Below are 14,104 nucleotides of genomic sequence, written 5' to 3'. Positions count from 1 at the left end.
ATTATACGAATGCATTATGATTAATTACTTAAAAAGTCCCAATTTAGAAATAATCCCTTCACCTAAAGATATATTCTACCTAAATTTAAGCAACAAAACCCCCCAATTGTGTATAAGAAATTGATTAGGCACTTTCTCCTGATCAAAAGATCATTTGATCAAGTGCCTCTTGTCATGGGCATTGCAACGCTTGACATTCCAAGTAAGGAACTTCATGGTGCTCTAGAAGAGAAAATATCTCTCCTAGATCCAAGCTTCATCTTCCCCTTCATTTTCCCAACATCTTCTAGCAATTGTTCGATGAAATGCCTAGGTCAAAACTGTTGGCTCCCAAGATTGACCTTTGTTGATTTGGCCTTCATTTGATTGATTGAGAGAAACTCTTTGATTCATACTTCCTTAGAAATACCAAAAAAGTCTCCTTCATTACCTGACTCCTCTATAGAGGCCTCCTCCTTACCGAATGATGCCTCCATTCTAATAGGGGACATGTGAGTGTCCTTAGATCACCACTATGCTTAGGAATAAAGCTGAGATTCAATGAACCCTCTTTTTCCCTAACAAAATTAGATCCATTCTCAAAACAATGAGATCCACTGACCCTAAGAGAGATATCCTCAACATGAAGAATAACTGAGGCTACCAAGACCTTTTTTCCATAGGTAGCTTGAATATTGCTTAACACCACCTAGGTAGCTGTGAGTGAATATGATAATCAAGCTCTCTAGAGCCTCAGGTGACCTATGAACTTGCAATGCTGGGTTGAGGCTAAAGTATCCCAAACATCCATGGCAAAAGATGGGAGAGTAGTAAGGTTCTATCGATGAAACTTCACCACCTAGTTGAAGATTCCCTTCATTAATGAAAGACTGGGGAGACTTCAATCCCACTAGGGATTCCTCAACTTAGCCAGTTTGTCCATAAGTTTGAATAAGAGAAAGAGATGATTGAGAAAAAATCCATCTATGGTCTAGAAGGCTAGTAAAGGGAAGGATCTAAAAGGTCTTAAATGATGAGTGCTTCCATTTTAAGATGACACACAAGGTAGACAATGCAATTTTTTAATTTGTGATCTACTATTATGACGATTTGGTTCTTAACGAGGATGATGATTTCCTCATTATTGATTTTAAAAAGATCATGAAAAGAGATTTTGAAATGTTATATTTAGGTATCTGATGTGTTTTATAGGCATAGAAGTAAAATAAATGCACAATGGTATTTTCATCTCTCAAGAAAACATTCCAATCAAATCTTGAAGATATTTAGAATGTAGACCAATAAACCTTTGCAAACATAAATAGTATTATACAAGTGGATAGTTTTGGTCAGCAAAAATAGAAAACTTATTAGATAAGGCTGCAAGCTTGGGAATATGACACATATGATGTATATGAGACACTAATTTGGTCTCTTGTGTTAGTATTATTATTAGCATGAGTTATGGTGATGTGAAGAATAATTCTAGGATGACAATGATTTAGGATAATTTTTGTTATCGAGTATTTTGGCTTGGCAAATTGATTTGCCACATCAATTCAATTTCTTATCAATAATGGAATCACATCCAAGGACTTAAATATTGGATAACATGATCCAATTTTATGTTTTGATGAATGAATGAACACATTTTGTATGGTGTTAGTGAAGCAGACTAAATTAAAACAAATTAAGGGTATAAAGTAAAGCTTTTTTGTTATGTGAGGACATATGATCATATTATGATTCTATATTATGTGATGCATGAGCCTTGATTCTTTATTTAAGATTAGTACACATGAGAGCTTCAAAGGAAATAATCAAGAATTATGATTCTATGTCTAATTCATTATTTTGATGTAATATTTTTTTTCCATATTGGACAGGGAGTCCAAAAGGTATTTATAACCTTCACCCTCAAGCAGTGAGCTCCCTTTTGGTTCTCTCAACTCGTAATATGGTTGAGGACCTTTAATAGGGCCTTGTCTCATAAAAAGGACATATGTACTAAATGTATTATAGTGAATCCTAATAGGGCCATGTCCTTGAACAAGGATATTTTTAGAAGAGTGCACCATCTTGTGGGCTAAATCCCTACTAGGATTTTCCATTGGCCATGGTTTCCTCAAGAATAAATAATGTTGTTATGAGTTTTCTTGCTCTCCATGCTTTACTTTTTTTAATGCTTTCTCATTTTAGTAGTGGTATAAAATTATGGTAAAAGATTTGATATATTCGAAATTGCTACAACACCGATTCATCCTCCCTCTACACGTTGCTTGATCCTAATAATTATCTATATGCTTGTATGATGATGAATGAAGTCATAGTTACTCACCTAGTTAGATCCACATGATGACTCGATCTTCATCATTATTTGTACTATCTTCCTCTATGTGTATATACATACATACATATACATATATAAATACATACATACATATATATACACATATGTACATATGTATGTATACATGTACATGTATATATACACATATGTACATATGTATGTATACATGTACATGTATATATCTATGTGTATATATAATATAATTATTCACATTAATGATTATTTTATTCAACATGGTCAACATATATAAGGTTTCAAACACTTATAGAATAATAATCTATCTAATAAATATAATATTAATGGATACCAAAACTACGTAAATTCCCAAATCCTTAGATTGAATTGACCCGTAGTCCCTTTCATTTTCCTTTGACCATTTTGTCTCTATCCATCAATGCTTAGACATAAAAATAAAATATTCTTCCTGTTAGCTAAGGTTTTGGAACCCTAAATATTTCCCCTCTTAGCTCAATAACATGAGAAACTAGAAACCTTTAAAACTTACAAATTATTTTGCATTTATATTATTTAATTCTTTGATGAATTAAATATATTCAAGTTAAATGGAAAGTTATTAATTATCAAAACATTACTCTAATTTCTCATATGATTAATTCTATAATGAAATAATTATAATATTGGGGTGAAGGTAGAAGATTTAATTGGGTAAGTTGATGGAGCAGATTATATTTGGAAAAGAATGATTAAAAATAATTAATTCTTTTAAAAAGAATTAATTATTATTATTGTAATTTGTATTAGTTAAGGTATATTGGAAAGTTTGAATATAATTAATTCTTTAAGAGAATCAATTATCACTATAATGGGAAAATGGGTTCAGTAAGAAGTTAGGGCAGTTGCCCAACTTCTTGGAAAATTTATTTAATAGGGGTAAAAACATTTGTAAAGGGTTCTTCTTTTCCAAGGGTTGGAGTTCTACAACTGCTGCTATAGGGAGAAGAATATTTTCTATTTTGTAGAGGGAAATGTAGGGAGTTGATTTCTTTTATTCTCTGTATTTGATGGTAACAAAAGGGATGAAATAATACTATTGTTATTTTGTAATGTGTTAGAAATGGAAAGGAATGTTTGTATGTCAGATCTTAAGGTCTGAATATTTATTTTCTGATGGAAAAAGATCCCGTGGTCTTTTCTATCCTGTTTCAAATATAGTCCTATGTTGCTATCTTCTTCAAAAATGATATGTTTGATTCTCTCTATTCTCTTCTAATATTGTGAAAGATTTGGTGAATAGTCCTATGGCTGTTTGCTAGTTTTTCCTCATAATCAAACTTATTAATTTGATAATCGCATTTATTCCATATTTATGGATGAATGTTAGAAAACCCTTCGTGTCTTCAGGTTAAAGACATAAGCATATATCACATTCATTGAATATCTTTACAAGGGAGCTGTACCTCTCAATTTAGAGGAAGATTATCAACAAAATGATAATCTATCCAATTGTTAGTGGCAATTGTTCTTCTATTTGGGCATCTTGAGTCATTCTTTGTATTTAATTTTGGAAGAACAAAACTGTTTACTAATAGTTTTTGGCGACTCTACTAGGGAAAGAAAGCAAGTTCCAGTTCTTTTCTTTTCTTGGAAATCTGAAGGTTACCTCCCCGAGGATGGGGGTTGGTGACTCTAATTGATTGTGGTCAAATAATTTTGGTGTTATGGCTTTGGTTGCAGCCCAACCATAGGGGGCTCAGATTGGGCCATTTTCTTTATCTCAATACTTAGCCTCACCTAAGAATTCATTAGAATATCTCCCGAAGTTTTCTGGTGATGCAAATCAAGATCCTAATGATCACATTAAAGCAATTACAGTTGCCTATGGGATTCTTGGTGTATAGGAGGAGAATGTCTTTGTTAGATTATTTGTTGGAAGCCTCATTGGAAGTGCAACAGATTGGTTCCAGAATTTACCTGATAGTTGCATCACTTGCTGGAATGATCTTGAGGTAAAATTTCTACAAAGGTTTATGCCTATGGTTGATGTTGCTAAGATTTTATTTAGTTTCTTTCAAATCAAGATCAAAGAAGGGGAAGTCATGAGAGATTTTATTGATAGATTCAATAGAACTATTGGTAAGATACCCCTAACCAGCCAACCAACTCAAAGTACTCCTCTAAATCATTGATCCAATCGATCAACTCCTCTAGGTTAAGATTTCTCGAAAAATGTGGAAACCTCAAACTTAGGTCTTTTTACAATCTTGGAGATGGCTTTAAAAAGTCTCTCTTCCTTTGGTTTTAGATGTGATGTGACATTTTGGGTTATACCTCCAATTTCTCTTTGTTTCAGTTTAAGACCTTATGAATAACTTCAAGTATTGTTCTATAGTTCGAAATATATTGAATTTGTCTTTTTATTTTTAAAGGTTTCCAAACTCTTGAAATATAGATATATTGATAACTTATATGTAAGATTAAAATATATTTATAATTAGGAATGTCTCCTAATTATATATCAACTTTATACTCCTCTCTTATTAATAATTTTGTGCCCCTTTGATAAATCACTTTAATATCTCCTTCCTATTGATAATATTGACACCTTTCAATCCACCCCCCCCCACAAAATCATATATTTATAATTAGGAATGTCTCCTAATTATATATCAACTTTATACTCCTCTCTTATTAATAATTTTGTGCCCCTTTGATAAATCACTTTAATATCTCCTTCCTATTGATAATATTGACCCCTTTCAATCCCCCTCCACAAAGTTTATAATTGTTGACATCCAATGTCACTTGATGCACTGCGGTTGGTACCTTGATGTGGAACTCAATGGAGATTCTTCATTACATGATTTGATGTTGATTCGTACCCTCTGCTCTTTTTGCTTTAATGCCATCTGATGGTGTATATCCCCCTCCACGTCCTTCAATCTAGGTGAACCCACAATAGTGGGTTACACTTTTTTGCCTAAACTGACACTGAACTCTGAATTTTTAAGAAAACGTTCACTTTCAAATGCAAATTCATGTTTAACGGTTAGGAATTTGAAGATGAAGTAAACTAGAGTCTTTTAGGATTTTGTGTCTAGATTCTAAATCTTTTTTTTTTTTTGAAAAAAAAATTATTTTATTGAATTGTTTTTTCTCCTACGAAAATTGGTATGATATCAAAAACCTGATTTTTAAAGAGTGACACTGTTTTTGACACACATGACTTTTTTTCTACAATAGATATCAATGTGATTCTTTTGAAATTAGTTTTTTAACATCCATACCTAAACCGTAGAGTTGGTCTTATATCTTTATCATTAGTATTTCATATTTTATTGTAGTTTAAAGTTGGCATAACACTAATTTAGACATACGTGAATTTTGACACATGTAACTTATTATATATTTACCCAATTTTTAAAAAGTAAAATTTGATTGAAAGGTGACTCAAATACGGAGACCGTACTTATTTTTCAAAATTTTTATTTTTATATTTACTATTTTTCCATGAGCGTTGAATATCTTAGTTTATTTTTACAATAAACCTATATTTAATTCATGTTAAAAAATATATACCTAAAAAATTTGAAAAGCACCAAATTCATAGTCATTAGAAAGCTAGTTCAGAGTACTTCAATCATGTACAATTTTAGGTCTTTAGTGCTCCATTTGAACCTAGTAATTCAGCTCCGAAGAAAGGAAATCATTGAAAAAACTTCAAACTATTCATGGGGGCTTCTAACTAGCTAGTTTCGATAGAAACTTAGTTTCTGTCAAAATTATTTTAAAAAATTTCGATAGAAACAAAATTTCTTAGTTTCTATCGAAACTATTGGCAGCTTAACCACATAGTTAGCAAATCGCTTTCCTAGTTCCGATCGAAACTAGGAAATCGAGTTAACCCTAGTTTTATACATGTTGCTCAGAGTGGTGACTAATAGACATGTCCCTTAGGTATCAATTAATTAATTTGTTATAGTTATGTTATAATATATATTATATCATATATTGTTATTATTATTATATGTTATTTAAATATATTACAATATTTACTTTTATATTTATATATCCATATTGTATTATCATTTTATATTAATTACTGTACCACATTTATTAATATATATATATATATATATATATATATATATATATATATATATATATATATTGATTAATATATTTATTAATCAATTTATTATCATTATTTAATAATAGTATTTATATTCAAATGTGATAATATTTAAAAAAATATCATCTTATTGGTTTATAATGTAATTGTAATATTTATTTATTCTTTATTATTTATTTATTATTAAATTATATGTCAAAAATAGGGATATCATAGTCCTCCTATCTCAAATTTGCTTGTCCTCAAGAAAAATAATTCATACACAAGTTTCTTCATAGACAAAAAACATAGTTTCATACAAAAGGCCTCGAAAATTTAGGAAATATACATCTTTACTGAGTGAAAACACGAAGCAGAAACAAAGTAGTCACATGAATGCATGAAAATACGAAGCATACATGATGCAGACACATCATATGTTCTTCACTAATATTATAATTTGTTTCTCACAATGAAGTAAAGGAAATGATTTACAAAATATACTTCCCTAGTGCATTTAATTGATCATGAATCTTGCAAGAACAACTAATCGTTAACATGTATGTGTATATAATATTTCTAAAGAAAAGATGATTCATGATAAATTAGTTCTAAACCAATACCCTACCAAGCCCAAGAGCAAAACTTTGGCCCCCTTGGCCTCAATAGAAGACATCAATCATCTAATGAGATGGTATATTTGGTAGATTCTTAACTGAATTAAGTTGTTATGATGTCAAATTTTTCTTAACTTGACCAATCTAAGCCCAAGAGCAAAACTTTGGCCCTCTTGGCCTTGATGAAAATATTCTACCATTCCATCAAGGTGGTCTACTTAAATGTCCATCTTCACATTCTTTTTCCAATCGAAGTCCAAGAGCAAAACTTTGGCCCTCTTGGCCTTGATGACAACACTTTGGCATCTATCAAGCTGATTTACTTAGATGAAAATTCTTTTCCTTCTTAGATATTCTACCTAAGCCCAAAAGCAAAACTTTGGCCCTCTCGGCCTTGATGGAAACACTTGACATCCATCAAGGTGGTCTACTTAGGAGGTAATTTGACTCACCAATATATATATATATATATATATAATCACCACTAAAATTGCAGCTCATCTAGTTCTTGTTGGTCTTTCGCATCTTCATTACTTTCTTGATTATATTTAGGTCTCTTGTTTGAATCTTTCCCTTTTCTTCCCCATCAAGCATGGCGTCCATCTTTTGAACTTGGCTTCTCTTTCCACATATGTGTCCTGGTTCCCAACTCTCTTTGCATTGAAAGCATACATTTTTTCTTTTTAGTTTGTCACAATAGCTCTTGAGCTCTCTTTTGCATTTATGGCCACGTTCCCATGGTTCCTTGCATCTTCTAATTTTTTTTGGCTCAATGGAAGACATCGGTCATCTAATGAGGTGGTCTACTTGATAGATTCTTAACTGAATTAAGTTGGTATGATGTCAAATTTTTCTTAACTTGACCAATCTAAGCCCAGGAGCAAAACTTTGGCCTTCCTGGCCTTGATGAAAATATTCTACCATTACATCAATGTGGTCTACTTAGATGTCCATCTTAACATTCTTTTCCCAATCTAAGTCCAAGAGCAAAACTTTGGCCCTCTTGGATTTGATGGCAGCACTTTGGCATCCATAAAGGTGATTTACTTAGATGAAAATTCTCTTCCTTCTTAGATATCCTACCTAAACCCAAGAGCGAAACATTTTCCCTCTTGACCTTGATGGCAGCACTTGACATCCATCAAGGTGGTCTACTTAGGAGGTAATTTGACTCACTAATTATTATAATTCACACATTGTACACGCACGCACACACACACACACACACACACACACACACACACACACACACACACACACACACACACACACACACACACACACACACACACACACACACACACATAGTCACCACTAAAATTGCAGCTCATCTAGTTCTTGTTGTTCTTTCGCATCTTCATTACTTTCTTGATTATATTTAGGTCTCTTGTTCATATTTCCCTTTGCTTCCCCATCAAGTGTGTCATCCATCTTTTGAACTTGGCTTCTATTTCCACATATATGTCCTGGTTCCCAACTCTCTTTGTATTGAAAGCATGAATTTTTTCTTTTTAGTTTGTCATGATAGCTCTTGAGTTCTTTTCTACATTTATGGCCATGTTCCCATGGTTCCTTGCAATGGTAACATAGCTCATTCTTCTGGAATTCCTTGGTGTGATTTCTTTCTTTTTCATAATGTCTAGAATGTGTGCTCAATGCATGGTTCTTGGACCTATCCTTCATTTGGTGCATATCAAATTTTAATGCCTTCTAGATAGAATCTTCTAATTTTTTTGGTTCATGTGCTCCCACTGTGCTCTTGATTGATTCCTTTAATATATCTATAAATAAATGGGTGAGTCTCTTTTGTGATATTTCAGGTACCATGGCTGATAACCTTTCAAATTCCCTAGCAAATTTAATCACTGATCCCTCTTGTTTAAGTTGGGTCAATCTTTTGAAGTACTATTCTGTGTCTATTTGATCAAATCACTTTATGAGTTTTTGGGTGAATTCATCATAACTCTTAATTTTTTTATGTCCTTGGTTGTTAAGGCCATGTTGCCACCAATCTTGTGCTACTCCTCTTAAATCGACGATTTGTCTACACGCTTAGCCCAAACCATGGTCTTGGTGCCAATTGCCTCATAGTTGGTGATCTATCCACACACTCAAGAACCTGGCCCTAATACCACTAGATGAAGGGTGCTCTCCTTATTACCATTAACATGTAACAAAAACAAAGAAACAATAACAATTTGCGAGAACAAAATATGAGCTTCTTATTATCGTCACAAATGTGGAATCAAAAAATTTAGAATTACAATATGCTAACCCTCATGGGCACCTTCATTGTAGTAATCTGCAAGACAAAGTTGTGAACTATCACCCAGAGCTGTCCTAGACAATGTGTGAGCATTTTTTAAATAGGCAATTTTATGCTTCTTCGAAAGGTTCTAGATACTCAAACTTAATACCTAGGGTCTATAGACCCTAACAATACATATAGAGTTGACCAAATACACCTTTGACATTTATTTTATAAATTTTGGGTAGCCCAACTTTGGAAGGCCATAACTCTCGAACTGTTGCTCCGATTGGCTATTATAACCACTTTTTAGAAACCTTAGCTATTTCTATACATATTGATATCGATGCAAGCACCCATTCTTTGAGTTTTTAGACCTCATTTGGGGCCTCTAAGGCCTTCAAAATTGAGCTTGAAGTTTTTCTACCAAAATACACACCAAAAATCTGTAATAACTTCACAAATTCATATAATCTAGCCATCAAACTCCACTGACAAGTTGATATATCTAAAATGAACCTTCACCTCTGAAATTAGAATATTTCGTACTCATATGACTAACTTATTAAATAGCAAGCCTCCACAGACAACAACTTTGTGTTAAGACAACCCTTATTGAAACAACTGAAAGGAAATATTTTTGGGTGATGCAAGATTGCTCTTACACCAAGGATGCTCCTGCGTTGCAAATCCAATGATAAATAACAACATAAATGAGAGTTAAATAAAATATAATAATAAAGTATTGATTATTTCCAAATAACTATATGACATGGACATAAATAACATCATCAAATAGAAACCAATTCAAGATAATAGTGCAGCAAGTGAGAGCACAAGAATATAGACATTTGGTAGTGGTTTTGGAAGATTCAAACACAAATACAATTGTAAGCATAGAAATACAAAGTGATTAGTCTTAACATTGACAAAACCATTACTTTTGGAATAAAATTATCATGATAAAATTCAAATGACCAAGCCAAAATATATAAGGAACCATGATCTAATAAAATAATGGTGGAATAAAACCATTACTTTTGGAATAAAATTATCATGATAAAATTCAAATGACCAAGCCAAAATATATAAGGAACCATGATCTAATAAAATAATGGTGGAATAAAGGGCCGCGTAACTCACAAGAAAGAACAAAGCCTTCGAGGGTTCCTATAGAGAACATGGGGAAATAAAATATACAAGTATGGAGGTGATGGATTCTACAAAGAACTCAAAATATGAAATCCATCTATTTATAAACCAACAAAAGCACATATTTACAAGCAACTCGATCTAGTTTATCAAAGAGGAAAGGGAAGGACTATTTGGATTATTTTTACATGAACAAAGTGCTCAAGTTAAAAAATATTATCGTAAAATTAAAAGCATCCCTGTAGATGAGTTATGATCTACACTAGTGATTTCCATCAAACCCTTGAAATTGTAGTGACAAAGATCAAATAAAAAGAAAATCATGAAAAAGATCAAAATGAAATGAAAGACAACTTTTATATCAAGAGTTTTTAACACCCTAATTCAAGCCATTAATTTAGGGAGACATTTCTATCTTTTAATTAAATTTTTGTCTAGTAATTATAATACTTTATCATGATTTTTAAGTTTTAAAATGGACTTATTTTGTAGAAGTCCTAAGTAGTATGAATTGTAGACCACTTAAGCACATATGCATGAAAACTAGGAGATTTTTCTTTCCTTTTCTAACCTTAGAGACATGTTTTTTATTTAGATAGATGTAAATATGAGATATTGGATAAAGTTTTATACATAACTTTAGTTAATATTATGGATAATGCAGATAAAATAATATTTAAGTACGAGTCAATTAATGGTCAAACTAAAAATAAGAGAAGATTCAAAATGTTGTCAAGGTGAATGAGAGAGTAATTGTTTACTTCATGAGCATTTACACACTAGTTTGAGGGCCCCACATGGGTGGAGTTTCCTTATAGAAGAGTTTTGAGGTAGTAAGCTATATAAATTCTGATGGCAATATCACAACTGTATAATAGTAGCCACTCCACCTACTTTTTGGTGGAGTTTCTCATTTGCTTGATCTCTTATAGATTTTTTGTATATCTACAAGTTCTCATCTCTTCTACATTTTTCTATATTTCAAAGTTTCGAGAGTGATTTATTAGGTCATGAATGCTTTGTAGATCATAAATGAACATTTATTCCTCATAATGTAGGAGAGTCTTGATATTTCATAACAAAAATTTGTTTCCTTCTCCATTTTTAGTTTTGAATATTGATGGTGAATGTCTTGATATTTGTTGTGAATGTGATATTTATGTTGTGTTTTTCCTTTATTTTACAAAAGACCCTTAAATATTGATTACAAAATTTAACATATTATTGTAGGTTTGTGATTGTTTTTAATTTCTTTGTATAATAAAACTATGAAAAAAATACCATTTTCATATTTCTAATTATTAGAAAATCATAACCTTTAATAGATTTTTTTAAAGTATATTGATCTAAGCTGTAAGATAAATAATCTTTGAATTAAATAATTTTGTGAATACTTTTATCAATATACTAATTTCAGCCCTTTTTATGTATCAGCTGTTAGTGGTAGATATAAGATTATAATGACATTTCTTCTATTTCTTTTCCTTATCTAAGCTTAGTTTTACTTTGTCAAAAGAAAAGACTGCCCATGATCCAGAGAATCATCTCCACAATTAGCAACCCACAAGCTCAAAAAGTTCCTATATTGCATCGCATTACTGAGTTTTTTGAGCCCAGCTATCCGACGCAAATATGCAACAACACTCAAATTTTATTCACTTTCTTTTCCTAAATGAGATAAATAATCTAATGTTTCCTTCCTTATGTTAGTCTCTTTCCCAATACATAAACATCGAAATCAAAGTTTTTGATTGATGTCAGTACAAGCATTTCAACCATTTATATTTCAATGTCGATGGTTATAGACAAGGCTTGTTGGGAGTACAGGACAGGGTTCCAGCAGTTTGTGTGAGTATAGGTACAAGTGTTCCTTTGAATACTTTGAAATTCTGCTGAGCGTTATAACTGGGAAGTGCTTTTCCTTTGCCAGATGGAGCGAAGTATGCCCCATTCAAAAATATGTCCCTCACAGACTTCCACAGCCAACCATTTCCATCAGAACCCTCACGCCACGTCACCTGCTTCTTGTACTCCTCGTTGGGGGCCACAAAGCGGTTGCCTTCGCTTCTGATAATAGGGCCTGCGCTGCCTCCAATTGCATATATTCCCCATGCTTCATAATTGTTATTCGCAACATGCACATACCCATGTCTGCACCTGCACAATACCAATTACCAATTACCACCAATGTGATTAGGTCAAAGGAGCACAACTTGTAGGCAGAAGCAAAGAAATTTCGGTTTTCGGTTGAATTTTGTTGAAGTTGAAAGGTGGATCAAGTCTTGTTGAATGCAAGGCCTCTTACATTTAAAAGAATCTCTGGATGGATGAATTTGGCAGAACGAATACTGAACCTCCATAAATAAAAATAAAAAGTTTATTTACCTTGGCATGCGCTGAGTTAAGCCAGGTCCAAAGTGGTTGAATGCAACAGTGACTCTCATGTTTTTATCAGCTGTGTAATCATCACTGTGTCCCAGAAGCATCACCTGTAGCGTTCCATTTAACAGTCAAGATTCGCGATGCATTTATATAGTAGATGAATTCATGTGTACCTCGCAATTAAAGTCTAAAAGGAGTTGGCTTACATACCTTGTCATGATAAGAGAAGCGATTGTTAGAAACGGTAACTGCGGTAGAAGCAAGCGTGACATCTACAAGCCCATCTGCGCAACTGGAGAGGTTGTTATGATCGATCCAAACGTCTCGCGAACAAACGACTGAAATTGCATCTCCATCTTGAGTATCTATGGTCTCGTGGCTTAAGGATTGTGAGAGGAGAACAATTCCGGCGACACTTGGCTTGCAGTCGTGGATGTTCAAACCGTGGATGATAACATTGCTAACGTTGAGGAGGCGTATGCAAGGCCCATTGCTGATGTGGACAATTGAGCCCCTTGCGTCGATAGTCTTGTGGCTGGCCACGAACAGGGGCATCTCCAGCTTTATCTTCATATCCCTGCCGAAAACTATCCAAAGAGGACCGTCGCGTGTAACTCCGTATCTCAGAGTCCCGGGCTGGGGATTGACAGCATCGTCATCTGGACTGGTGACTGTGTACATCTCTCCTCCTTTGCCTCCCTTGGCTGCATTTCCAAAGCCCACGCCACAATCTGCGAGTTTCATTCTGTTTTGTGCCCACTTTGAATCTCTTCTCCAGCAGTTATCAATAGGGTTGTAAGACGTTGAAGAAGACAAAGAAACCGAAAGAAAAACAAAGAGGAATTGCGTCCACCCTGCAGTTCTAGCCATTGCAAACTATCTACTAAGCAACAGTGAATTGATTGTGTTAGTAAACACTACTTCTTCTGCTTTGCCTTGTATTCAAAGAGCTCAATTGAATGGATTCGTTCCTCTCAATTGACTTGTATTTATAGGGCTCACCACACACGACACATGAATACCTAGCATCTAGCCGCCGTTCTAAAACTTTAAATACGAATTTAAATATAAATTAGTGACTTTAAAACATTCTAAAACTTTATCTGATGCTTCTGATTATTATCAGCAGTGCTATTTTGCATTATATGGATAGAGTTCGCCATAAAATTTTGGAGATAATATATAGCCTCCTCTGTAACAGCTGGAAATGGCTTAAGAATTGAGCAACCTGCGGGTTATGCCTTGTGATTCTTTGAATCGCTCACTCTGTTTGTTACTTACAACGCCATTAGAATTCAAGGCATATC

General features: G+C 33.2%; 1 pseudogene; it reads right to left on the bottom strand.

Moving 5' to 3' along the window:
- Nucleotides 1–12,214: 12,214 nt before the first annotated feature.
- On the bottom strand, nucleotides 12,215–13,667 carry LOC149559244 (pectate lyase 1 pseudogene; annotated as a pseudogene).
- Nucleotides 13,668–14,104: the final 437 nt, after the last annotated feature.

Source organism: Cupressus sempervirens, chromosome 5 (assembly GCF_028749045.1).
Source record: "Cupressus sempervirens isolate cs-2001-9-10 chromosome 5, ASM2874904v1, whole genome shotgun sequence".
Classification (NCBI taxonomy): Eukaryota; Viridiplantae; Streptophyta; class Pinopsida; order Cupressales; family Cupressaceae; genus Cupressus; species Cupressus sempervirens.
This window is presented reverse-complemented; position numbering and strand designations above follow the sequence as displayed.